The sequence below is a fragment of the Tauraco erythrolophus genome, chromosome 16, assembly GCF_009769465.1.
Source record: "Tauraco erythrolophus isolate bTauEry1 chromosome 16, bTauEry1.pri, whole genome shotgun sequence".
Classification (NCBI taxonomy): Eukaryota; Metazoa; Chordata; class Aves; order Musophagiformes; family Musophagidae; genus Tauraco; species Tauraco erythrolophus.
Window position 1 is genome coordinate 8,866 of NC_141480.1, and position 23,356 is coordinate 32,221.

The following is a 23,356-nucleotide window of genomic DNA, read 5'->3' on the forward strand; positions in this document are numbered from 1 at the left end:
GAGGACTGTAAGAAAGGTCTTGGGGCTATAGAATATGCCTGAGGGGGTGTAGAATTAATGTGGGGGTCTCTAGGAGGGGTCTGGGAGCTCTTGGAAGTGTCAGGGGTGGGGTGCAGAATGGTTCTGGTGGGATATGGGGGTGTGTAGGATGGGTCTGGGAGCTCTAAGAGGGGTCTGGGTGCTCTAGGATACGCCTGGGGGGTGTAGTATGGGTCTGGGGGTATCTGGGGGTCTGGGAAGCATTTGGGGGCTCTCAGATAGGCCTGAGAGGGTGCAAAATGTTTCTGGAGAGTTGTAGGGGTCTCTAGGATGGGTCTGGGAGCTTTAGAAGGGGTCTGGGGGCTCTAGGAGAGGCCTGGGTGCTTGTATAATCTTTCTGGGATGATCCGGGGTAGGTGTCGAGTGGGTCAGGGAGGATCTAGTGGTCTCTAAGATCGGTCAGGTAGTTCTGGAGGACTTCTGGCCCATAGAGAGAGAGTTCGGCTGACTGACGGGGCACTTTCGGTGTCCGGGAGGACTTCCGGCCCATAGAGAGAGAGTTCGGCTGACTGACGGGGCACCTTCGGTATCCTGGAGGACTTCCGGCCCATAGAGAGAGAGTTCGGCTGACTGACGGGGCATTTCCGGTGTTCGGGAGGACTTCCGGCCCATAGAGAGAGAGTTCGGCTGACTGACGGGGCATTTCCGGTGTTCGGGAGGACTTCCGGCCCATAGAGAGAGAGTTCGGCTGACTGACGGGGCACTTCCGGTGTCCGGGAGGACTTCCGGCCCATAGAGAGACAGTTCGGCTGACTGACGGGGCATTTCCGGTGTTCTGGAGGACTTCCGGCCCATAGAGAGAGAGTTCGGCTGACTGACGGGGCATTTCCGGTGTTCTGGAGGACTTCCGGCCCATAGAGAGAGAGTTCGGCTGACTGACGGGGCATTTCCGGTGTTCGGGAGGACTTCCGGCCCATAGAGAGAGAGTTCGGCTGACTGACGGGGCACTTCCGGTGTTCTGGAGGACTTCCGGCCCATAGAGAGAGAGTTCGGCTGACTGACAGGGCATTTCCGGTGTTCTGGAGGACTTCCGGCCCATAGAGAGAGAGTTCGGCTGACTGACGAAGCACTTCCGGTGTCTGGAGGACTTCCGGCCCGTAGAGAGTGAGTTCGGAGTGTTCGTCCGGAGGACTGAAGGGTGCTTTCTGGCCGCCTTGGAGCGCGGTAGGGGCCCGTACCGGAGCGCCGATGGCCAGTTTCGGTACCGGGCCGACAGGTCTGTGCTGCGGGAGGGCGGGAGCGTCCGTCCGTCGCCGAGAAGCCGCTCCGAGCGGCGACAGCTGTTGCCGCCGGGGCCGCGGCGGTGCCGGTTCTATGTCCGGCCACGGCTCTCGAGGGCCTGGCGCCGGCCCGGCCTCCGCGAGGGCGTTTATCCGCGGCTCGGGGCCTCCCGTGCGGGTACCGGCGGTGGCGGCAGCCGTTGCGGCGGGCGGGTCCCTCTCGCCGCGGCCGGTTCTGCCTCCGGGCCGTTTCGCTGCGGGGTCGGGGCCGCGCTCGGCGAGTGCTGCGCGGAGAGGCGATAATGACGGGGGGGGCGGGGGCGGGCCTTAGTCGCACAGTTCGGTTACTCTTTCGCGGAAGCGACGGTGGCCGTTTAAGCGGCGCTGCCCGTTACGGGCGGGACGGCAGTGACGGGCAGTGACGGCGTCTGTCCCGAGCAGCCGCCGCCGGGGCGGGTGTGACCGCAGTGAGCGGAGCGGGGGCTTCTCCGGGCGCTGCGCTGGGGCACGGGACAGACTGACACGGCCCCGCTCAGTCACTCATTCTTCTCGGGCGCAGCGAGCGAAGGACTCGCGCCCGGGGAAGATCCCGGTTCTCTGCGGCCGCAGGAGAACGGAAAAGGACACGAAGCGCCGACAGCAGAGACGGCAGCGAAAGAAAAGGTTCTTCTCTTGTCTGAGTCGCCGTTGTGCAGCAGGAGTCACGACCACGCCTGAGCGCTGCAGTTACACTCGGGTGGTGTCACCACAAAGCGCTCCCGGTTGCTGTTCTGGTTCTGCTCCGTGTCACGACATGTTCGTTACGGCGGTGCTGCCTGGGCGCCGCGAGGGCGCAAATGTAACATCGCTGCTGCTCGGTGAGTGAGAGGCATTAACGATGCCCAATTAGCGTTCTCAGTGTTTTCAAAATTCAGTGTGACTGTTTACTAATTACATTCATTTTGCACTGGTTTTACTTTTATTTTAGTTTTACTTGAAAGAAATCTGTGGGTTTGGAAGGGGTGGGAGCTGTCCCCAAAACTGGCCACGTTTAAATTTAAGTGGTCACGATACTCTGTTAACAGTTTTCTAATTTTATTTTAAAACTAACTCTTTTAATGTTTTTAGTTCTGGTTGAGAATCATTACCACCTGTGAATTTTCTTAATACCTACATTTAAACACAGCTGTTAATTAGTGACTCATTTTTATTTCTCTTTGTTTTGGTTCTGGGCAGGAGTCATTATTGGTTGTGAACTTACAGCTGTGTCATAATTTAAGTGTTAAACACTCTCCCTTAGCTTTCCAATTCTATTTGCATTTTAAATTCTAAAACTGTCTTTTGTTTCCGATGGAGTCATTAATGACTGCAATTTATTTAATAACGGCTATATTTAACTTTAGCTATTAATGGTTGTCAACCAGTTTTCTATATGGCTTCAAAAAAGACTGCTAACTTTTTTTATTAAAATTACAATGAAGACTGGGAATCTGTACCACCTGGTTTGTGAAGTAGTAGCTATGATTAAATTTAACCATGATTCATCCCTAAATAATATTTCCTTTGTTTATTTGCCCTCTAAGGTTTTGTCACTTTACCACTATGTGGCATCAACTAGTGCCTGTGATTTTTTTTTTTATTTTTTTAATACTGACTAGAGTTGTTTCTCTATAGATGGTAATCCCAGTCAGTGCTCTGTTATTTGTATTTTGCTGCTTGTGATTTTATAATATAAATTGGGAGCAATTACTGTCTGTAAAGTTTTGCAGAGTAGATGGAGTCTGCGTTTATTTACTTGTAAAGACTGTTCTCGTTACTGTAAATAAGAAGTAGTAAAAATTAAAATAACAGGAACATTGGAAATCCCAGGGAGAACAGCGGGAGCACTGTGGTGTGAGCAGAGGTCAGGCGAGCGCTTCAGTCCCGCTTGGTTGTTCCAGGATTTTGCACTTTGACTCCACCAGACCTTTTTTTCCAGGAACCCCAAATTCCTGAGGGAGCAGACATGCACGCGCAGCAGATATGCAGCTGCGTCAGAGTGACGGCTGTGCCACCGCCACCTGCTGCGCCCCGTTACTGCTGCTGCACCCGCCGGAACCCGAGCGATTGCCACCCTCTTGGCCAAAAGGTTCTGACAAAACTGATGGCACCGAGACTGCCTGTGGGTGCCCGATGGAGACAGAGGAGCACTGCGGTAAGAATGGTGACGGGTACGATGCATAGCACTGAAACACAGTGCCGGGTCACGCACATGCAGCATAGAGAGTTTTATTCTGCTCAAGGCAGACGGCCGTCCTCAGTGTCTGCACAGCTCTCATCACGGCACCACCGTGACTCCCAAGTGGAAAACCAGCGAGCTCTGTGCCCGGCAGCGTGCCCTCGCCCTCCACGCCTGCACGAGAGCAGCTGCCCACCTGCCAGGTGACACTGGAGACCGCGAAGCCGGTGCCATTCAGCATTCCGATCAGCAGTTGGGATGCAGGAGCGGAACGTGCCAATGGTGCTTAGCTGGGGGGTGCTGCCGACTCCCGAGGGACAGGCGGCCCTGCAGAGGGTCTGGGGAGACTGGAGTGTTGGGTGGTCATCAGCAGCGTGAAACATAACGAGCCCAAGCACTGAATCCTGTGCCTGGGTGGGGTAACGCTGCTGTCGCATTACAGTGTGACGTTGGGTTGACAGAGGACAGGGAGAGGGGTTACCTCGAGCCCTTAATGGGACCGGTCTGTCAGGCTCACGCTGACAGCGTCACCGGGACAGATCCCTCTGGGCAGCCCACTGAGTCGGAGGGTGATTGTCTGACCTGTTCAGGGACCCTGTGAGCAGCGCACCAGGCCAGATCCCTCTATCCCCAGTATCAGTTGTTAAAGTTTCCAGAAACTTTATACATAACAAATTTTATTACATATGCTCATGACAGGATACAGATTCGAAGATAGCCAGTGATGGGTACTGACTGCAAAAAACAGAACCGATCAGTGATAATTCTAAATAGCAAGCAAAGTGTTGGTAACTAAGCGCATGTAACACAGAGCTCTTACCCAACAGACGTCCCTGTGGCGGGGAGAAGAGAGGTCCAGACCGTCGGCTGATCCCGGACGTTCCAATGGAGGTCTTCCCCCAACACTCCCTTCTCTTAAGCCATTTTTATACTTTCAGGTGGAGCTCGAGTGACTCTGGTCATGCATGTCTTGGTCAGGATTGGTGTGAATTTTCCTCGCTTGGATTTAAAGGTATAGACTACAAGAATTTCGTGGTGCATGCTCAGTGAGGGGTGGTCGCAGTAACTTCGGGAAGTTACTAAATGCAAAGAAGAATTTGGCAGGATGGTGGGTGACAATAACAAGTCAAGTAGTAATCCCACCACTTTTAATGAAGGAAATAATACAAACAAAACGCGAGGAATGTCATTGGGGAGCAGAAGCATTGGTAGCTCTCCTAAGGAGACACATAGTCTCAGTGAAAATGCTAGAAATGGCTAAAATGACAACTGCAAAATGTGGGATACGTTTAAAAAAAAAAAACAACCTAGTTATAAAGAGAAAAGTTCAAATGGAAATACTGAAATCAGGAATTGAACTAGGAGATTACTGGCAAGTAGATTTTTTAGAATTACCTCGGCAATATGGGTATTGATACATTGTGGAAGGGGCTGACACTTTTACAGGACGGCCGGAAGCTTTTCCCTATCAAACCAATCAAGCAAAGGAAGTCATTAAATGACTATTGCAAGAAATTATCCCAAGATTTGGGGCACCCATTGGAATTTCCTCAGATAGAGGTTCACATCTCATTGCAGAAATAGTCCAAGGTGTTAGTAAAATTCTGGGAATCACATGGGATTTACATACACCTTGCAGATGACAATCTAGTGGGAAGGTAGAAAGAATGAATCAAACACTGGAAAGACAAATGAGTAAAATATGTCAGGACACTAACTTGAAATGGCCTCAGGCACTCCCACTAACCCTTTTATGAATTCGAGTTCAACCAAAAAGCGGAACATTGGTCATAGAATCATAGAATCATAGAATCGTTAGGGCTGGAAGGGACCTTCAAAGGCCATCTAGTCTAACCCCCCTGCAAGGAACAGGGATATCTCCAACTAGATCAGGTTGCTCAGGGCCTCATCCAACCGGGCCTTGAACGTCTCCAGGGATGGAGCATCCACCACCTCTCTGGGCAACCTGTTCCAGTGTTCTACAACTCTCATGGTAAAAAATTTTTTCCTAATATCCAACCTGAATCTACCTCCCTCTATTTTAAAACCATTACCCCTTGTCCTATCACAACAGGCCCTCCTGAACAGCCTCTCCCCATCTTTCTTGTAGGCCCCCTTGAGGTACTGGAAGACCGCTATAAGGTCACCCCGGAGCCTCCTCTTCTCCAGGCTGAACAGCCCCAACTCTTTCAGCCTGTCCTCATAGGAAAGGTGCTCCAGCCCTCTTATCATCTTCGTGGCCCTCCTCTGGACCCTCTCCAACTGGTCCATGTCCTTCTTATGTTGGAGACTCCAGAACTGGACGCAATACTCCAAGTGAGGTCTCACGAGGGCAGAGTAGAGGGGGAGAATCACCTCCCTCGACCTGCTGGCCACGCTCCTCTTGATGCAGCCCAGGACGCGGTTGGCCTTCTGGGCCGCAAGAGCACATTGCCGGCTCATATTGAGCTTCTCGTCCACCAGTACTCCCAAGTCCTTCTCCTCAGGGCTGCTCTCAATCCATTCTCCGCCCAGTCTGTATTTGTGCCTGGGATTGCCGTGACCCAGATGTAGGACCTTATGGTCAGTCCATATGAGTTATTGCATAGAAAGCCTTAGGAGTTTCCTGAGCCAAATTTGAATATGCACTGGAAAGGAAAACAAGATGTACATAACTATCTGCTTTCTTTAGGAAAAACTCTAACTGCGCTTCGGGGTGCAGCTGTATAGAACAAACCTCTGTCTTTGGAGAATCCAGTGCACGACTTCCAACCAGGAGACTACATCTATGTGAAGAAGTCCTATGGAGGGCTTCTGAACCTCTTCAAGGTGGCTGGAAGGGACCTTTTCAAGTATTGCTGACTGCCTTCACTGCCATCAAGATTGCTGAATCGGATGCTTCGATACATGACACAAGGGTAAAGAAAGCCCCACCATTGTGGAAAACTGTGAATAGGGATCCTGAGATTTCAAAATTGACTTTGAAATATGTTTTATTTTGTGTATCATTCTGAAATTTTTGGAAAATGTACACTGTGGTGGAGATAAATGTTAGTGGGAGCCTGGTTCGAGGTAAAAATTGAACAACAAGAAGTATCAGTGAAGTATGAAAATCAATTAAAGGTGAGATGTAGTTTTACTCAAATCCTGGACTTCAATCTTGAAAAGTTGCAGGTGAATTAGAAAAAAAGATAAAGAAAAAAATTATATTTGAAGTTAGATGCAGAAATAAATTAAGTAATAGTGCACCCTGACTATAAAGTGCACAAACAAAATGGAAAGAACTCGTTAAAGGTAATTAATATTACCTTGAAAATATGAAGGTCAATATCATTGTTGGTTAAGAGATGAAGAATCAGACCATAAAGTCTTTACAGTAAAAGTTCAAGTCCCTACACGGGCCAAAAGGAAAGAAAGATAAAAAATAAAAGACAAATAGGAGCAGAAAAATTAATATACCTCCCAAGTACCCCACGCCCCAAAAAAATAATACAACGTTAAGATTAATCAAAGAGTTTGCCAAATTGCAAAACACGTCACAAATCACTGCTTGTTTACCCACACCAAAAGCAGCAGGTGAATCAATTCCATAGAGAATTCTAACCATGACTTTGAATAAATTAAAACATGAAAATGAAACTACACAATGTGAACAAAACCCAGTTATTAAATAGCAAGAAAAAGTGGAAATTATTAAAAAAACAGTGGAAGTCTCTAGCAAATCCAGCTGATTGTGAAAAACTATTACATGATGTTTTTACCAAGATAAGCAGGGTTTGAAATGTAGGATGGTGTTCTCATAATCAACTGATACAGAAAAATGTAAGCCAAATGAGCAAGGAATGGAAATGTGAAAAAAACTAATCAAACATTGAATAAAGTGACAAGTTAAAACTCTGTTTGGTCAATGATCAATTTTATCACAATTCCAGTACACAGCAAAGGCCACTTGGTGTTTTACTTGGGACAGGTCAATTTTTGCAACTTGGCTATTGGTACAGGATAAAGGTAGCTCAACACGAAAGAAGGAAAATCCAGTGTCACGGTGGAAATGTAAAAAGAAATGTAATTGAAGTACTGTTGACAGAATAATTCAAGATATTCCCCCTCCAACTGCTGCTTTAAAACATGGATAGGCCTTAAAAATAGCCTCGTATTGAGCAAAACATACACTCCCAATGGAGGAACAATATTTAGTTATAAGAAATCTTCAATTCAGGGTCCAAGACACTTAGTTTGAGCAATAAGTGATAAAACCCGGACAACACATTGACCTTTAGAGAGCAAAGGAAAGCAAATATAACTTTAGGTAAGCCAACATTATGTACAATTTGTAAAATGCTCCTTTCGGAGGAACTTTGAAAAATTTAAAATTAAAACAAACAAAAAAATCAGAAATAAATGAAAAATGGAATAAATCTTCATCAGAGATAAAAATTAGTTGAACGCTAGAATCCTTATAGGCTGCCCAGGGAGGTGGTTGAGTCCCCATCCCTGGATGTGTTTAAGAATAGGGTGGATGATCTACTTAGGGATATGGTTTAATGGGGTTTAGGGACGGTTGGACTCGATGATCTCTAAGGTCTTTTCCAACCTAGAAATCTATGAATCTATGACTTTTAGCAATATATAAGAACAAGGAATTGATGTATCATCTAACAGGTCAGGTAAGGAGCCAGCAAACGTGACCAGGAAGGAATTGAAAGATGTAAATATACGATTACAAGCTGCTTCAAGAATAACTTTACAAAAGAGAACAGCTTTAAATATGCTCTTACTTGAAGAACATGGTGTCTGTGGATACCTAAAAAAAAAGTAGAATTAACCGTTGTTATATACACATTCCAAATATGACTCCAGATGTAAAACGTGACTTAGACTTACAGAGAAAGTGGAAGAAAGTACTCAAGAACTTCAGCAGCACATGCAAGAGAGCTGGAGAGACAAAATTTTTAATGGATTAGGATGGAATTTGAGTTCTTGGGAAAAATCACTAATTAGCACTGCAATTGTCTTGTTAATCTTTTTGGTGATTCTTTTGATATATTATTGTTTGAAGAGACAAATAAATAACAAGACTGCATTTAATGGGATGATTATCCAGGCAGTGGCCAGGCAGCAGGATGAAACGGAATCAATCCCAAGGCTCCCAACAGGATATAGTGAATGAAGTCCCAATAATGTAGAGAATATTCACCTTTTAGCATTAAGACAAAAGTATTGAAATGATTTTCAAAACTTTCAATGGGGGGAAATGTGACAAAACTTTGACAAAATAATCAAGATGTACTTGAATACTTGAATAATCACTGTACTTGAATCATAGAATCATAGAATCATAGAATCGTTAGGGCTGGAAGGGACCTTCAAAGGTCATCTAGTCCAACCCCCCTGCAAGGAACAGGGATATCTCCAACTAGATCAGGTTGCTCAGGGCCTCATCCAACCGGGACTTGAACGTCTCCAGGGATGGAGCATCCACCACCTCTCTGGGTAACCTGTTCCAGTGTTCTACAACTCTCATAGTAAAAAATTTTTTCCTAATATCCAACCTGAATCTACCTCCCTCTATTTTAAAACCATTACCCCTTGTCCTATCACAACTGGCCCTCCTGAACAGCCTCTCCCCATCTTTCTTGTAGGCCCCCTTGAGGTACTGGAAGACCGCTATAAGGTCACCCCGGAGCCTCCTCTTCTCCAGGCTGAACAGCCCCAACTCCTTCAGCCTGTCCTCATAGGAAAGGTGCTCCAGCCCTCTTATCATCTTCGTGGCCCTCCTCTGGACCCTCTCCAACTGGTCCATGTCCTTCTTATGTTGGGGACTCCAGAACTGGACGCAATACTCCAAGTGAGGTCTCACGAGGGCAGAGTAGAGGGGGAGAATCACCTCCCTTGACCTGCTGGCCACGCTCCTCTTGATGCAGCCCAGGATGCGGTTGGCCTTCTGGGCCGCAAGAGCACATTGCCGGCTCATATTGAGCTTCTCGTCCACCAGTACTCCCAAGTCCTTCTCCTCAGGGCTGCTCACGATCCATTCACCACCCAGTCTGTATTTGTGCCTGGGATTGCCGTGACCCAGATGTAGGACCTTGCACTTGGCCTGGTTAAACTTCATGAGGTTGGTACGGGCCCACCTCTCCAGCCTGTCGAGGTCCCTCTGGATGGCATCCCTCCCTTCCAGCGTGTCGACGGCACCACACAGCTTGGTGTCATCGGCGAACTTGCTGAGAGTGCACTCCATGCCACTGTCCACGTCACCGACAAAGATGTTGAAGAGGGCCGGGCCCAACACGGACCCCTGAGGGACGCCACTCGTGACCGGTCTCCACATGGACATCGAGCCGTTGACCACTACTCTCTGAGTACGGCCATTGAGCCAATTCCTTATCCACCGAGTGGTCCATCCATCAAACCCATGCCTCTCTAGTTTAGAGAGAAGAATGTCGTGCGGGACAGTGTCAAAAGCTTTGCACAAAGAGCAGGTTCGGGAACATCTGAGGAATCTGAAGAGCAGGTTCGGGAACATCTGAGGAACTTGAAGGTGCACAAGTCCATGGGACCTGATGAGATCCATCCGCGGGTCCTGAAGGAACTGGCGGATGAAGTTGCCAAGCCACTGGCCATTGTATTTGAGAAGTCGTGGCGGTCTGGCGAGGTCCCCGATGACTGGAAGAGAGGGAACATAACCCCCATTTTTAAAAAGGGGAACAAGGAGGACCCGGGCAACTACAGGCCGGTCAGCCTCACCTCTGTGCCTGGCAAGGTCATGGAGCAGATTCTCCTGGGAACCATGCTAAGGCACATGGAGAGCAAGGAGGTGGTGGGTGACAGCCAACATGGCTTCACCAAAGGCAGATTGTGCCTGACCAACTTGGTGGCCTTTTATGATGGGGTGACAACATCGGTGGACAAGGGTCGACCAATGGATGTCATCTACCTGGACTTGTGCAAAGCTTTTGACACTGTCCCGCACGACATTCTTCTCTCTAAACTAGAGAGGCATGGGTTTGATGGATGGACCACTCGGTGGATAAGGAATTGGCTCAATGGCCGTACTCAGAGAGTAGTGGTCAACGGCTCGATGTCCATGTGGAGACCGGTCACGAGTGGCGTCTCTCAGGGGTCCGTGTTGGGCCCGGCCCTCTTCAACATCTTTGTCAGTGACGTGGACAGTGGCATGGAGTGCACCCTCAGCAAGTTCGCCGATGACACCAAGCTGTGTGGTGCCGTCGACACGCTGGAAGGGAGGGATGCCATCCAGAGGGACCTCGACAGGCTGGAGAGGTGGGCCCGTACCAACCTCATGAAGTTTAACCAGGCCAAGTGCAAGGTCCTACATCTGGGTCACGGCAATCCCAGGCACAAATACAGACTTGGTGGAGAATGGATCGAGAGCAGCCCTGAGGAGAAGGACTTGGGAGTACTGGTGGACGAGAAGCTCAATATGAGCCGGCAATGTGCTCTTGCGGCCCAGAAGGCCAACCGCGTCCTGGGCTGCATCAAGAGGAGCGTGGCCAGCAGGTCAAGGGAGGTGATTCTCCCCCTCTACTCTGCCCTCGTGAGACCTCACTTGGAGTATTGCGTCCAGTTCTGGAGTCTCCAACATAAGAAGGACATGGACCAGTTGGAGAGGGTCCAGAGGAGGGCCACGAAAATGATAAGAGGGCTGGAGCACCTTTCCTATGAGGACAGGCTGAAAGAGTTGGGGCTGTTCAGCCTGGAGAAGAGGAGGCTCCGAGGTGACCTTATAGCGGTCTTCCAGTACCTCAAGGGGGCCTACATGAAAGATGGGGAGAGGCTGTTCAGGAGGGCCAGTTGTGATAGGACAAGGGGTAATGGTTTTAAAATAGAGGGAGGTAGATTCAGGTTGGATATTAGGAAAAAATTTTTTACCATGAGAGTTGTAGAACACTGGCACAGGTTGCCCAGAGAGGTGGTGGATGCTCCATCCCTGGAGATGTTCAAGGCCAGGTTGGACGAGGCCCTGAGCAACCTGATCTAGTTGGAGATATCCCTGTTCCTTGCAGGGGGGTTGGACTAGATGACCTTTGAAGGTCCCTTCCAGCCCTAACCATTCTATGATTCTATGATTCTATAAGATTTAATCAAGTACAAGAGTTGGGTAGAAAACTGAAAAACAAAATATGTAGGGGAGGATTGTTAAGTTTAATAAGTAACTCTAGAGCCCTCACTAGGAAATTACTGGATCTTTCTATGTATTGTTTTAAACCAAGGAACCACGGATACCTCATCCCCCAGCTACTGCATTTTTCTGTTTTGTTTTAAGAAACTAAGGAAACTGTCACAGACACCAGTTATGCTGCTTGGAAACCCCCTTGCCCCTTTCCATTTGGATTTTAATATCAAGGATTATAATCAGTAAAATTAAATAAATTCAACCAGTGATTGTTATAGAATAAGAATATTGATAAGGTAATATAACTAGTAAAATCAGTCACTTTAAAGGTCAAATTTAAAAGTGAGACTCATATACAATTTTATGTAAAAGAACTTATGGAATGATGATTCAACAAAACGAGTGTATAAAAACCTACAGATTTTGATGCTAAGGCAGACACGCTTGGACAGAGCTATCCCCCGTGGCCCCCAGCACTGGAATAAAGGAGTGCCTGTTTATCACTTTGTGTAGATTAATTTTCTTCCCGGCTGCCAGCAGTTTTGCTAACACCAGGACAGTGGGATAGAACCAAAGGGGATTAACAGGAAGCGAGGCAGCGGGACGCAGACAGCAAAAATAACGATACGCAACAAGACAGAGGGACCAACAGAGAAGTAAGGGACAAGAGTGGGACAGAGGAGTGGAAGGAAGACAATACTGAGGAGCAGGAGGACAAAGGGATGCAGACAAAAAAGGAGGAGAGAAAAGGAAGGAGAGAGACAAAGATGGAGACAGAGCACAGGACAGGGAGAGACAAAAAGCAGGACAAGGAACAGGAGAGAGGGACGGCAAAAGAGAAGTAAGGAGAGAGAGAGAGGAAGACAGGGACACTGCATGGCACAGACATGTGTATCAAACTGAGACCTCAGATCTGAACACACAGGTGAATGGTTGCTGTTAAAGGGAGGCAATGATCCTAATGAGGAGACTTGTATACTGAGGAGTCAGTGGTCCATATAACACAACATGCGAAGGCAAGGGCCCGGTGCTGTGCAATGCTACAAATACAGCTTGGCCTTAGAGCCTGTGTTGTGCTGCATATATCCCTTGTCCATAGGATAACCTCAGCCAGCTTGTCATAACAAAGGAGCCTCTAGACAGCTCCTGCTTGGCACTGGCAATTACATTTCCTTGTCTCTATCATAAAGTGAAGCAACAGATTCTCAAGTGAACATCATTTTGTTTGACAGTAGAAATAATAAATGATATTATTTTATTCTAAGAAAATCCTGTAAGAGCTCAAAAGACCAGTTATCAGTGGAACCTCTCCACAGGCAAGAACTGCACCACATGCCATGCCCTGATCAGAGGTCCCTCAGACCACACAACTCAGGGCTCCCAGCATCTGAAAGACATAAGATTATCCATACCATCCTCTTCTTCCTTCTGGTGTTAGCTTCAATAAAAGGAATTTTAATCAATACACTACATAGTCTGAGTGCCTTTCTTACAGGGATCACAAAGAAAACTATGTCCGGTGCACTACAGTTTCAAACCCTAAAGAAGGGTTCCTAGTGTACTGTTTAGGTCTTAGAGTTAATTATCTAAGTATTTAGACCTTTCCATTTAACAGTAAGTCATCAACCCTGAACCCCAAACTGTGTGAACAAAGTGTGTAAACCGTGAACTTTGGAACCCAAATGGTCATTAGAGATTTGGAGTTTACCGATGAGGTTAGATTTTAAATCCTGTGCCCTGATCAGTAAATAAGTAAACCACAAACTCTGACTGGTAAATAATGAACCCCACAAAATCATGTAATAAACCATGGCTCCTGAGTGAGAAACCCTCAAGACCAAACTCCAAACAATAAACCATAAGAGACAAATACTGAACCTTCAGTTTTCAACAGTTTAAAGCACATATGAGTAGAATACATTTACAGATCCAAAGCTACATCCCTAATTCAGTACAGAGGCACAGTCAACATGCGCTGCAAGGTCCTGGGCTCCCCTTCCCACCTGATGTGTCTGCATTCCTAATGCTTAACCACACAAGGATCTTATTCTCACCCTGATCCCCTAGTAGCCTGCCCAGGGCTCCAGTCCCTTACCTTGACCCACCTCCAGCACGTACCCTTTTATTATGCTTCGAAGAATGAAGCAATGGAGAAATGCATAGAAGAATTCAACTTGGGAAGAATTAATACTTAGCCAATACAAAAATCATTACAAAAAAGAACATCAGAAAGTAAGTGTTCCTTCCCTTTCTCCTCCCTGGATTCAAAGCTTCTTTTTATAACCACAAGGTTTAATACTCCTGAGTCTATGTGGGTGCATATTCCTAGAAGGTCCATAACTGGCTGGCAGCCAGCATCAAGGTAAAAGGAAAGTTAGATATTAAAATGTATATACTCCTTTGAATTTTGAAGCAGTGGCACTTATACGTGGACACAACACATGATGACAAAAGCTAGAGTTAAAAAAGCTTACTTCCCTTTTCAATAAAGCAGAAGACAGAAAATGACCTTCAGGTTAAGGCAGTAATCGAGCCTTCTTTTAAAAAAATAAAAATAAAAAAGACTAGCTGTTACTTCCTTTAGCCCCAACTTTAGCTCCTAGCCTTTATGAGTCTCACCTGTTACTATCGAGGTGTCTGGCTCTCCTAACTGCAATGAGTATTTTTAATTAGAATAAAAAAAGTATGTATTTTTGGTCTAAAATCTTACCTACAGAAACGCTTCATAATGAAACAAGGAACCCCTGGTATCAATACAGGCTGGGGGATGAAGGGATTGAGAGCAGCCTTGCAGAGATGGACTTAAGGATACTGGTGGATGAAAAGCTGGACACGACCAGCAATGTGCGCTCGCAGCCCAGAAAGCCAACCGTATCCTGGGCTGTATACAAAGAAGCATGGCCAGCAGGTCGAGGGAGGTGATTCTGTCGCTCTACTCCACTCTCATGAGATCCCACGCAGAATACTGTGTCCAGCTCTGGAGTCCTCAGCACAGGAAAGACATGGACCAATTGGAGCAGGTCCAGAGAAGGGCCACAAAGATGATCCAAGGGCTGGAGTACCTCTGCCGTGAAGACAGGCTGAGACAGTTGGAGAAGTCTCTAGGGAGACCTTATAGCAGCCCTCCAGTACCTAAAGGGGGAATACAAGAAAGCTGGAGGGGGACTTTTTAGAAGGGCGTGTAGTGACAGGACAAGTGGTAATGGCTTTAAACTGAAAGAGAGGAGATTTCAATTAGCTATGAGGAAGAAACTTTTTACAATGACAGTGGTGAAACACTGGAACAGGTTGCCTGGAGAAGTTGTGGATGCCTCATCCCTGGCAGTGTTCAAGGCCAGGCTGGATGAGGCTTTGGGCAACCTGGTGTAGAGGAAGGTGTCCTTGTCCATGGCAGGGAGGCTGGAACTAGATGATCATTAAGGTCCCTCCCTTCCAACCTAAACCATTCTATGATTCCATGATATATGCAGTACAACATTGAGAAAAGCTTCTATGAATGCCGTCATGTTTTCTCTACTGCATGATAAGCACTCACAGGCTACTAGATCTCAGTGCCAGACAAAGAAACTAAAGAAAAAAGCTGAAGCTTTAATTCCCTTCTTTTCCATTTTCTAGGATTAAAATTCATAGCTTTCAGCTAAAAATCAAGACTGACTACAATTTTTCTTCACAGAAACTGCACTTAAAATTGTTTAGCATTGTCTGTGTACAGTAAGCACAGGCATATATAGTTCACCACACAGCAATCCTGCCTGAAACAGAACTAGTTATTGGTTTATCCATTGCAAATGTTTAAATCATCTAGCAGAAGGAATTCAGGAAAATCCCAGGTAAATTCTTAAGTGCTATGGATTAAATTCATACCCTACAATGACAGCAGCACTATTTTCACTTTGTAACAGTTTAGATGACACATAAGCGTTATGCAGGCTTGTCCTCCTCTACCCTAGAATGGATTCCATCATTCAGGATACACTTTCATTACAGGACAGCTAGAACATCTAGCAATGCACCACAGGAAGTTGTAGCAAATGTGGGATGATCGTGCAGTGTTTCATGTCTGGAGTAATTTAAAAGCAGGGGGTGGGTAGGCCCCCCACTGCAGCGAAACCATCTGCAATTATAGTTTTGTTTAACTCAAACATTTTTTTTTCCAGTTTTGTCCTTTGAACTGCACTTTGAAACCTAGCTAAGGCTTAGATTCTCACCTTCCGGAAGCCATATGGGAATTCAGCAGTCAATTTTCCATTATGCTTCTAAATACAGAGAGGTCCAGAGAGGTTTCTTCTCCAGGCTGAACAGCCAGGTCTGTTCACGTATCCTCACTGCTGCCAGAAGGCAGACTCTTGTTTAAAGACAGCCTTTCTGATCCAAGTTTTTTCCACTGGACTTCTTTCAGGTGTTGAGAAGACCTATATATGGCCAAGTGTTCCAAGAGTCACTGAAAAATTTTGCCTCTCCCAGAGGCACTCAGGTGGTGCACACAAACGTGCAGATGAAGGGAGAAAAGCAGTTTTTGTCCTACTTAGTCCCATGGGAGATAGATGGGGACCCCAGACTCCAACACACAGTGAAGGTTTTTTTGGTGTTGCTTTGTGCCTTTCCCAGATACTGGAAGCAGCTTGGCTAGCACTCCTTAAAACAAGAATCTAGAAGTGTGGAGTTTACATAGTGCCTCACAGAGCATTCCTGGCTGTTGACAACTGACAGCAGGAGAGGTTATAAACTTCTAGATGTGTGTCATGCTCTTTTTGTTATGTTCCAAAGATATGCATTCCAGAGCAGTGGATGTGATCTATCTTGACTTCAGTAAAGCATTTGACACAGTCTCCCACAGCATCCTCACAGATAAACTGAGGAAGTGTGGTCTGGATGATCGGGTAGTGAGGTGGATTGTGAACTGGCTGAAGGATAGAAGCCAGAGAGTAGTGGTCAATGGCACAGAGTCCACTTGGAGGCCTGTATCCAGTGGAGTCCCTCAAGGGTCGGTACTGGGACCAGTATTGTTCACCATATTCATCAACGACTGGGATGAGGGAATAGAGTGCATGGTCAGCAAGTTTGCTGATGACACTGAACTGGGAGGAGTGGCTGATGCACCTGAGGGCTGTGCTGCCATTCAGAGAGACCTGGACAGGCTGGAGAGTTGGGCGGGGAGAAATTTAATGAAATACAACAAGGGCAAGTGTAGAGTCTTGCATTTGGGTAAGAACAACCCCATGTACCAGTACAAGTTGGGGACTGAACTGTTGGGGAAGAGCACAGGGGAAGGGGACCTGGGCGTCCTGGTGGACAGCAGGATGGCCATGAGCCAGCAATGTGCCCTTGTGGCCAAGAAGGCCAATGGCATCCTGGGGTGTATTAGAAGGGGTGTGGTGAGCAGGTCGAGAGAGGTTCTCCTCCCCCTCTACTCTCCCCTGGCGAGGCCGCATCTGGAATAGTGTGTCCAGTTCTGGGCCCCTCAGTTCAAGAAGGACAAGGATCTGCTTGAGAGAGTCCAGCGCAGGGCCACAAAGATGATTAAGGGAGTGGAGCATCTCCCTTATGAGGAAAGGCCGAGGGAGATGGGTCTCTTTAGCTTGGAGAAGAGGAGACTGAGGGGGGACCCCATTAATGTTTATAAATATGTAAAGGGTGACTGCCATGAGGATGGAGCCAGGCTCTTCTCAGTGGCATCCAATGATAGGACAAGGGGAAATGGACGTAAGCTGGAACATAGGAGGTTCCACTTAAACATGAGGAAGAACTTCTTCCCAGTAAGGGTAACAGAACACTGGAACAGGCTGCCCAGAGAGGTTGTGGAGTCTCCTTCTATGGAGATGTTCAAAACCCGCCCGGACACGTTCTTGTGTGATCTGATCTAGGTGGTCCTGCTCAGGCAGGGGGATTGGACTAGATGATCCTTTGAGGTCCCTTCCCATCCCTAACATTCTGCAATTCTGTGATTTGTCTACTGGCATCCTGAACTAGAATAGAAAACAAGCTTTCTACTCCTTGCGAGTTCAGGGAGGAATCAGGAAGGAGGAAGAAAAACACACACACACGCTTTTTTTTTTTTTTTTTTCTTTTTTTTTTCCCCAGAGGGAGGAGTTGGGGAGGGAACAACCGAAAAAAAAAGAGAAAAAAGAAAAAAAAAAAAACCAACACAAAAACCAACAAGCAAGAGCCTTAGTCTCAGATTCCTACAGGAAGACAAAAGAACCCAAACTGCATAACTTGACATGATTTTTTTCATTCTCAAGACTAGACCTACAGTTATAAGGTCACTTAAGCATTATTAACATAGGTATTTCCTAGTAAGAATATCCAAGTTGTTTCTTTTTCTAAACATGAGGTGGCAGCAGACACCAGTATCTAAAGGCTGCTAGCAGCATCTCTGAGAAAGCCAAACAGTTCAGTTACAGGAGTATGACACAAACTGCGCTCTCTATAAATTATCACCAATCTTTAAAGCCTGCCCAATAGAACTTTGAGCATAATTCTTTCATCTACTACCACTTGACTATGCCTATCCTGAAAAGCAATCAATCTACCACCACTGTAGAGGAAAAGTGCAAAATCCTTGTCACTTCCTGTCCTGCCAGTCACTGCAGTCAGGTAGTCAGCCTTTCAAGTCGGTGAACAGATGGCATGCATTAGAGCAATTTTCCTTCTCCTCTCTTAGAATCGCAATAGCCCCTACTAGAAAAGGCATTTAAAAAAAAAAAAAAATCCACTCTGGAAGACTTTACTTTCTGTGCAGCATTCCTGCTTCAGATCAGGAAGCATGTTCCCTGCTTCTGAGCATTTGTTTCCTTCAGACAGAAGAGCTTATAACACCCAACTTGTGAGAATACTGTGTGGTTTGCTATTTCTAATGGAACCTATATGCATTTACATCCTGTCAAATTCTGTTTCAGCAAAAGAACATCCTCTGGTAGATCAAGAAGCATAATAGCAAAATGCGTAGCTAGCTAATCATAGAATCATAGAATGGTTTGGGTTGGAAGGGACCTCAAAGATCATCCAGTTCTAACCCTCCTGCCATGGGCAGAGAAATCCTCCACTACACCAGGTTGCCCAAAGCCTCATCCAACCTGGCCTTGAACACTGCCAGGGATGGGGCATCCACAACTTCTCTGGGCAACCTGTGCCAGTGCCTCACCACTCTCAGAGTGAAAAATTTCTTCCTTATATCCAATCTAAATCTCCCCTCTTTCAGTTTAAAGCCATTGCCCCTTGTCCTATCACTACATGCCCTTGAAAAAGCCCCTCCCCAGCTTTCCTGTAGGCCCCCTTGAGGTACTGGAAAGCTGCTATAAGATCACCCTGGCGCCTTCTCTTCTCCAGGCTGAACAGCCCCAACTCTGCCAGCCTGTCTTTATGGCAGAGATGCTCCAGCCCTCGAATCATCTTCGTGGCCTCCTCTGGACTCATTCCAGTAGCTCCATGTCCTTCTTATGTTGGGGACTCCAGAGCTGAACACAGTATTCTAGGTGGGGTCTCACGAGAGCTGAGTAGAGGGGCAGAATCACCTCCCTCGACCTGCTGGCCACACTTCTTTTGATACAGCCCAGGATAATCAAAGCAGGCATTTAGTTTTGACTATCTCTTCTAGCTTACTTTATTCATTCTGGGTAAAGCTAGTTTTGTTCTTTTCTGGAGCTGATTTCTGGTTTTTAAAAAAAAAACAAAACAAAGATTTTTATTATTTTTAATACATATTTTATAAATTCATGCACCTTCTTTGATGATTATGGGCAAAACCTTAGCTGTGCTGACAAACTTCCATTATCATAACTTGATCATTTAAATGACTTTGATGCAAGACAGACACCTGTGCAACAAGGAAATAAATGGTTATTACAACTCCCAGTATTGCCTACATCACATCACGTCAATCAAATGGATTCCAAATCCATTGCATCAACGATTGTTCAATTACCAGCCCCAGGAGCACAGGACACAGGCAGTGCAAGATCCTCATGGAAAATGTCTGGATCTTGAGGCTAAGGAACTCTAGGACACTGTTCAATGACACCTTCGGTGACAGCAACTTAAGCTGGCAATACCTGTACTGTGGAAGAGGAAGAAAGTCCTGCGGTTAAGAAAGTGTGAGTGTGATGACAGAGAACAATTCTGGGGCAGATCCTCCTCAGGAGGCAGAGGTTTTGTCACCGAGGATACCACTTGAGGGCAAGGATGTTATCATAATGGAGACAGAGGTAGGCTGTGGTGACACGCAATGTGATTATCAGCAATATGACTACTTAAGATTATGATTTGGCAGCCAAGTGTAAAAAATAGGAACTGAGAAGGAGTTTGGGCAGACTTTTTTGAAATGCTAGGGAAGCTATATTAGTCTTTATTTATGTGGATACAAGTGGGTAGAAAAAAAGGGAAGAATTTGTGGGCCTGTGTGAACCTCATGAAGTTCAACAAGGCCAAGTGCAAGGTCCTGCATGTGGGTCGGGGCAATCCCAAGCACAAGGACAGGCTGGGCGGAGAATGGATCGAGAGCAGCCCTGAGGAAAAGGACTTGGGAGTATTGGTGGATGAGAAGCTCAACATGAGCCGGCAATGTGCGCTGGCAGCCCAGAAAGCCAACCGTATCCTGGGCTGCATCCAAAGCAGCGTGGCCAGCAGGTCGAGGGAGGTGATTCTGCCCCTCTACTCTGCTCTCGTGAGACCCCACCTAGAATACTGTGTTCAGCTCTGGAGTCCCCAACATAAGAAGGACATGGAGCTACTGGAACGAGTCCAGAGGAGGCCACGAAGATGATTCGAGGGCTGGAGCACCTCTGCCATGAAGACAGGCTGGGAGAGTTGGGGCTGTTCAGCCTGGAGAAGAGAAGGCGCCAGGGTGATCTTATAGCAGCTTTCCAGTACCTCAAGGGGGCCTACAGGAAAGCTGGAGAGGGACTTTTTACAAGGGCATGTAGTGATAGGTCAAGGAGCAATGGATTTAAACTGAAAGAGGGGAGATTTAGATTAGATATAAGGAAGAAATTTTTTGCATTGAGGGTGGTGAGGCACTGGCACAGGTTGCCCAGAGAAGTTGTGGATGCCCCATCCCTGGCAGTGTTCAAGGCCAGGTTGGACGAGGCTTTGAGCAACCTGGTGTAGTGAAGGATTTCTCTGCCCATGGCAGGGGGGTTGGAACTAGATGATCTTTAAGGTCCCTTCCAACCCTAACCGTTCTATGATTCTATGATTCTAATTTCTGGAAAGAAAGCTTAGTCTGTAAAAAATCAAAATGAACAACAGAAAAGAACAAAACCCAAAACTGTCAGGGAGGCCTTAGTCTTCAATTTCATATTTCAGCTAAGGCCTCCCTGACAGGTTTTTGTTTGTTTGTTTGTTTTAGGGTTTTTTTATGCTCTCACTACCAAACAGAGGACCACATATGCAGAGTGACCATGCATGGTTAAGAAAAATGGCTGAACAATGAGGTGACAGAGATTTCTAAAAACATCCTCCTTCTGTGCAATTAAAAAAATGCCCCTATGGAGTTGCTGCAGGGGCTAACATATTGTAGGAACAGACAGCAAAGCTTCAGATGAATTTCAGTGTGGATAATTGTCCTGGTTTCAGCTGGGACAGAGTCAGCTCTTCTTTTTAGCAGCTAGAAGAGCTCCATGTTTGGTTTTAGTCTAAGACTTGCTCTGAGAAGAATGCTGACAGCGCACTGATGTTTGTAGTTGGCACTGAGGTCTCAAGGAGTTTTCAGCTTCCCATGTTCTTGCCAGTGTGCAGGAGCACAACAGGATAGGGGGGAGCATGGCCGGGACAGAGGGTTCACGACTCTCCTTATGATTTGTACTTAGACTTAGGATTGAGGGCCAAACTGGCCAATTAGTATTCCATATCATGCAGCGTCATACCCAGTATAAAATGAGGGTCAGCCGGAAAGAAGGGCTTCTCTTCCGGGGCTCTCACTCTCAGACTCTCAGAGTGCTGTCTCTGTCTCTCTCTCTATTTTCAGGCCTCTCACTCGTCCAGGATTGCGGTATTGGGACTTACCAGTTTCAGAATCGTTAACACAGGATGAGACGGGCCTCAGTCAAGGGGTGGTGAGCAATTACACCATACATCACTCATTTGTATATATTTATCATTGTACATCTATGTATATATTTGTATAGTAGTAGTAGTAGTAGTAGTAAATTGTTCTTATCTCAACCCACAGGTCTCTCTCCCTTTTCTCCTTTAATTCCCTTCCTCATCCCCAGGGGCTGGGGGAGGGTGAGTGAGCAGCTGTGTAGCATTTACCAGGACAATAATGAAAAACAAACAAACAAAACACCACCAAAAAAACCCCACCCAAAACCCAAACAACAAAACAAAGCAAACAGGCACAGGGGATGAGAATTCAAAGTTTGAACATTATACACTGTATGATGGTCTCTGAGAGAACTGTTATGATCCAATAAATATCTTGATAATTAATAAGTTTAAAAGCTCATTGCTCAAAGGCCAGATAGAGGGTTTGGAAATTTTTGGAAAAGAAGAGAAAACATAGGAAGGAAAAAAAAATTTACATCACAATTAATCCACATCGTTTCTCTGTCTTGAATATGGTGTAAGGTGCAAGCCACTACCTCTCAGAAACAAGGGAGCAGTATGACAAAAGGTACATAAAAGGACGATGAGATACAGATCGTCTGCTGTACAAAACAGATTTTGCTTCTTTAACCAGAAAGAGAGCAAACTGAGAAATGAGTGACAGAGTTCTATAGCTATTGTGGAAGTGATATTATTCACCATCTTCTATTAGAGAAGTCTCAAGAGTTATCAAATGAAGTTATGAAGTAGCAAGCTTAAACACACACACACCCCCTCTCTCCATGCAGCACCTGGATATGCTAAAATTCACTTTTCCGTCAGATATTGTGAATGCTAAAACTTTGCATAGCTTAATAAATCACTTTTGTGATTTAAATGTGCAAAGACACAGGCTTTAGCTCATAAAATTTATCAGCCACAGGTCACAATCACCAGAAGAATCTTCCAGGGCTGCCTTGGACAATGGACCAGAGACTGAACTTCTTTTGATTGAGTATGACAGTTCCTTTAACAAACATAATCAACATTTCCTTGCTTATCAACTACTGTATTTGAACACAGGTGTGCTTTTAGGCATGCTTTTTTAAAAAGATCATCGTGTGTTCACTTTATGACCACAGAGATCTCTTTGCATATTACAAGCATAGTTCGAACACCTCAGGTGGCCTTGTTTTGTCCACAAAACGCCCTCCTCCTTGAGGAAAAAGATGAGATGTGTAGACAGCTTCTACCATTAAATTCAATGCCTTGCAGCTTTCCAGTTAATTCCCAGTTCATTTCAATGCATCTGGAGTTTCTTATAATTCTCAAGCTTATTTACACAAACAGAAGTTAAGAATTATGGCCAAGATCTTTAATCACAAGGATCTTCAGATCAAAATGCTGCTGCTGTACAGTTCCTTCAACTTGGTGTCAGATTTCTAACTACGTGTAAAGATATTTCCAAGTCCAGTTCTGCAGCTAATTAGGAAGAAACCCTTTTAGACAGTATTCTAAGAACTACTTTGACATTTTGTTCTGGAAAACTTGTAATAAGATTTACTCATCAAGCCTGTCCCTTCATTTCCTTATGCTCCAGTGTTCTTTCAGGTATTTCAAAGACATACATAGTCAAAACTATTAAAAATATTAAAACTAATCTCATTCACTCTAGAGCGTTTGTTTTCCAGGATTTAATCACACTTGTTTAACTGATGTTCAGGTTCTACTAAGGTGTGTTTACAGTATTTTGAGGGTTCC

General features: G+C 45.9%; 1 long non-coding RNA gene across 1 annotated transcript; it reads left to right on the forward strand.

Moving 5' to 3' along the window:
- Nucleotides 1-1,755: 1,755 nt before the first annotated feature.
- Nucleotides 1,756-7,332, forward strand: LOC147527621 (uncharacterized). The gene is made up of 3 exons (XR_015222608.1): nucleotides 1,756-3,432; nucleotides 4,395-4,468; nucleotides 6,128-7,332. It is a non-coding gene; the product is annotated as an uncharacterized LOC147527621 (long non-coding RNA).
- Nucleotides 7,333-23,356: the final 16,024 nt, after the last annotated feature.